General features: G+C 41.4%; 1 pseudogene across 1 annotated transcript; it reads left to right on the top strand.

The window, feature by feature from the left end:
- Positions 1-337: 337 nt before the first annotated feature.
- Positions 338-1,700, top strand: LOC309613476 (putative ribosome biogenesis protein RLP24 pseudogene; annotated as a pseudogene). The gene has a single exon. The product of its transcript is annotated as a putative ribosome biogenesis protein RLP24 pseudogene (transcript).
- Positions 1,701-4,631: the final 2,931 nt, after the last annotated feature.

Raw genomic sequence — 4,631 nt, 5'->3', positions numbered from 1 at the left:
CTCAGTTAGGTCTCCATTTTCCCCAGGAGCTTCCCCTCTGGAGAGGACACAGGAAGGACACAGATGCTGGAGCCAAATAGAAGTGGGGTTGAATCCTGGTTTTGCCACTCATGAGCTAGGGACCTGGCTTAATCCTCTTTAACTTTCTCATCTGTAAAATGGGTACAATAAAGCTTCCCTCAAAACATTAAAAGTAATATATGTAAGACACATGACAAAGCAAGTGGCCAATAAATTGTAGCTGTGATTATTGACCCTCCATTAGTGCCAGATCAATCTCCTCCCAAAACAGATAGGGCTCAAATCCCACCTGCGACTTCCTCACCACCGGAAGTGAAGTATAAACTCCTCACTGGCTCTTAAGTGCGGCGGTTGGCCGGGGCGTCCCCACGAGCGTTCAACATGCGGATTGAGAAGTGTTACTTCTGTTCGGAGCCTATTTACCCAGGCCACGGCATGATGTTCGTTCGCAACGATTGCAAGGTGTTCAGATTCTGTAAATCCAAGTGTCATAAAAACTTCAAAAAGAAGCGCAATCCTCGCAAGGTCAGGTGGACTAAAGCATTCCGGAAAGCAGCTGGTAAAGAGCTCACAGTGGATAATTCATTTGAATTTGAAAAACGTAGAAATGAACCTGTCAGATACCAGCGAGAGCTATGGAATAAAACCATTGATGCAATGAAGAGAGTTGAAGAGATCAAACAGAAATGCCAGGCTAAATTTATAATGAACAGGTTGAAGAAAAATAAAGAACTACAGAAAGTTCAGGACATTAAAGAAGTGAAGCGAAACATCCATCTTATCCGGGCCCCTCTTGCAGGAAAGCAGCTGGAAGACAGAATGGTACAGAAATTACAACAGGATGTGGACATGGAAGATGTTTCTTAGAACTCTTACTGTCTGTAACCATTTCTATAAGTGCATCTGGAAATCTCCTTTGGAGACATAGAACTTGTAAATTATTGATTTTTTTTTTCATATAAGGTCACTCATATGAAAGGGGATTAAAGTACTTCCTTCCTACATTGCTATCTGCAGAACAGCAGATATGGATGCTAGATTGCATCTCAATGTTAAGCCTTCCCTGAGAAATACACTTTTATAAGTCATGAAAATTATGCTTGTAAATACAGAAGTGAATTGTGGACATAAAATGGTCATGCCATTTGGTTAATGGCACTAGGCAGCATTTATGTAATAATTAATGACAAATTCATGACGAGTAATATATAAAATAAAATTTTCATTGCAGTAAAATATTCCTTTTCTAGAAGGGATACAGCAAGGAACTAACAAACAGTCTGTATGATAATTAACCTCTAGTAATTTCTTTTGATTTTAGTACTTCTGGTTTTGGTTTATAAGCTTCTTAGAAGAACATAATGGTCTAATATATTGAAGCCTAATTATGTTGGACCATTTTGACCTGGTTTTAACTATTATGATAGGCATTTGTGGATGTTGGGGGTGAGTTGAATAGTCTGTTCCTGAAATGGCACTATATAATTTCTACTTTGGAGAATACTCACTTCTAAGTTGAGATTCCTAGTAGAATAAGCTTTATTTTTCTAGGGGTCCAGTACCTATTAAAATTTTTTGTGTGGTTTTCTTTTTAAAAACTCCTAATTGTTTGTGGAAAATTGGACGTATGGGTAGCACATTATAGATTATTTACACATAAAATTGTTTCTGAAGTAAGTAAGTGCCTACGTATTTATTGTTTAAAAGTACTAAACAAAAGGTATGAAGTTTGCTCACACATACTAAGAAGTAGGAGATACATTTAAAGAGAAATGTATACTTTATACTTCATGTTTTCTTATTTTTACATTACTTACGAGTAAGTATGTTAAGAGTTATTAAGTAACTCAGTTTTTCTTTTCCTTAGGACAAAATTTAGAATAAATTACAAGTTTTAAGGTTATATAAAAAAAAAACAAAAAAACAAACTCCTCACTGTCGGGAGGTAGGAACCTAAAGGAGAAATCCGAGAGAGAGCCTGTTTACAGGAGATGGCAAAGGCACCCACTGGCTGGAGGAATTAAAAGATGTGAGTATGCTGGGGGAGGTGACAGAGGTCAATCTGATCTTTTAGGGAGATTCAGACCTTGGAAAGAGAAGCAAAGTAGGGAGAGAAAGGAAGCAGAAGGATGGCCTGGTTTGCATTCTTTTGTCAAAAAGTGAGGAAAGCCAAGAATGAAGGGAGAATCCATACACACACACAAAACAAACCCAGGAGAATCCCCCTCCGGTTGCCATGGCAACGGGGATGGGTCAGAGGTGGCAACAAGAATCCAGAGGGATCATGATTCACATATAGTCTCTTAGCTCCGTTTTGGGGCAGATTTGGGGAGAATTTTGAGAAGAGTTTGTGACTCTGGCCTGCTCCTGGGCTGCCGCTGCTGGCAGTAAATCCTGGAATTGCACGTCCATGATATCTTGCCTCCACGGTGTCTGCTTTGCTGCCTGGAAGGAATCACAGCCTGGTGAAAGGCAAAGACCCCTCTTCGGGGCCCCTGCGTGGGTCAGCCTGGCACTGGCTTGGGATCCTATACTTGCATCAGCAGGCGGCCATCCCCTGGGGATTGGGGAGTGGCACACGTGCACTGAGACATTCAAGCCCCCTCATCGGGGGAGACAGGCAGGGTGAGGCAGGGGAAGGAACACAGCATGGGAATCAGAAGACCAGGGCTTACATCCCAGACCTGCCTCCTATGATCTGGGTTTCAGGCACCATTTCAGCCCCTCTGGGCCTGTAAAATAGGCCTAATAAGTCCCAATAAAGCTGTTTTTATTCAGAATCAACCAATTTTCACTGATTCTATGGTTTCTTGAATGGCCATCCTGGGGAGTGGACCGGGAGGAAGGTTTAAAACCGTATATCCTCAGAACTTCCCTGGTGGCGCAGTGGTTAAGACTCTGCGCTCCCAGTGCAGGGGGCCTGGGTTCCATCCCACATCAGGGAAATAGATCCCACATGCGTGTCGCAACTAAGGAGCCCGCATGCTGCAACTAAGTCCTGGCGCAACCAAACAAATAAATTAAATATTTTAAAAAGATAAAGCTATTTAAAAAAAAATTTATGCTCATCAAACACAAAGAGAAGATTTATATGAAATCAGCAGATACAAATTTGGATACATGAAGGCAGGCAGAAAATGTTCCTCATATCTTAACCTTTCTACCCAATTGGCAAATTCCTCTCCATGAAGCACAGTCTGATCTCTCTTAACTAGAAATCGATCCCTCCCTCCCCTGGAGCTGGGTGACACTCAGCTGCCCGCTTGGGACTTGAGCAAGTTACTGGTCTTTACTGACATGTTACCTACTTTGTAAGTGTTTCTTCCCCACTCCGGATGTTTCCTTCCATGTGGTGGGAGTTTGTTGGCAATACACTCCTGGCCTTCCTCTTTCTGTCTGCTTACTCTGTTCCAGAGAAGTTGGAATAACTTACTGGCCTGGAAAGTTTGGAAGGAGAAATCAGGTGTCTCCCCTCACCTCCCACCCTCTTCACCTTTGCTTATGAGCTGCTTCCTTCCCTTGGAGTATATTTTCTGTTGGCTTCCAGGAACGGGTTCCCCCTACAGGCCTGCCCTATCCAGCAAAACGTCGATTGGGCAGAAAGGTTTTTAACTCTGGGCTTGTATATCAGGGATCCCATTTTGGCTCTTATACCAAGCTGCCTTCCTCCGATCTAGCCTATATTAGCAATAAAAGAGTCATTTTGATTGTCTGTATGTTGCCTCCTTTGTCTTATGTCTTAGTTTAGAACTCAGGTAAAAAGAGGGTTCTGTTACTTACAAAACAGAAACAGACCCACAGACTTCAAAAACAAACTTCTGGTTACCAAAGGGGAGAGGAGAGAGGGGAGGGATAAATTAGGAGGTTGGGATTAACATATACACACTACTATATATGAAATAGATAATCAACAAGGACCTACTGTATAGCACAGGGAACTCTACTCAATATTCTGTAATAACGTATACGGGAAAGGAACCTGAAAAAGAATGGATATATGTATATGTATAACTGAACCACTTTGTTGTACATCTGAAACTAACACAATATTGTAAATCAACTATACCCCAATATAAAATAAAAATTAAATTAAAAAAGAGGGTTCTGTTCATTGGCCCTGTGGTAGATGGTATTATTGTTCCAAATATTCACTGTTCTTCCCTAGAGAAGATTATTCCCCCCGTACTCCTAAAGTCATTTAGGAGCATTTATTGAAAGTAGCTAATGAACCATGTGAGTAGAGGTATCCTTCTACTGCATGCTTCCACCATTGCTCTTTGTACTTTTTCTCTGCCATGAGGCTGGTTTGTTCCAGATAAGAGCTGCTCTTGCAGCCTGGGACATGGAACATAGCTGGGGCTGACCATAGAATAACATGTAAAGTGAGCAAGAAATAGCCTTTACTTCTTTTGGTAAGCTACTGAGATTTGTGGGTGGTTATTGTAACATTATAGTGAATACTGACCTATACAAGAATTGGTACCTGGAAGTATGAAAATCTAAAAATAAGTGGCATTGTCTCTGGGGCCATTAGAGATTGGGAAAAAATGGCAGTCCATGTTTCACAGTGGCAAAACCTTTGTCAAAACTATCACCTGAGCTAACCGGGA

Source organism: Balaenoptera borealis (genome assembly GCF_965194805.1).
Source record: "Balaenoptera borealis genome assembly, chromosome: 16".
Lineage (NCBI taxonomy): Eukaryota > Metazoa > Chordata > Mammalia > Artiodactyla > Balaenopteridae > Balaenoptera > Balaenoptera borealis.
The sequence above is the reverse complement of the archived record's forward strand: the minus strand, read 5'-3'. Positions and strand labels throughout refer to the sequence as shown.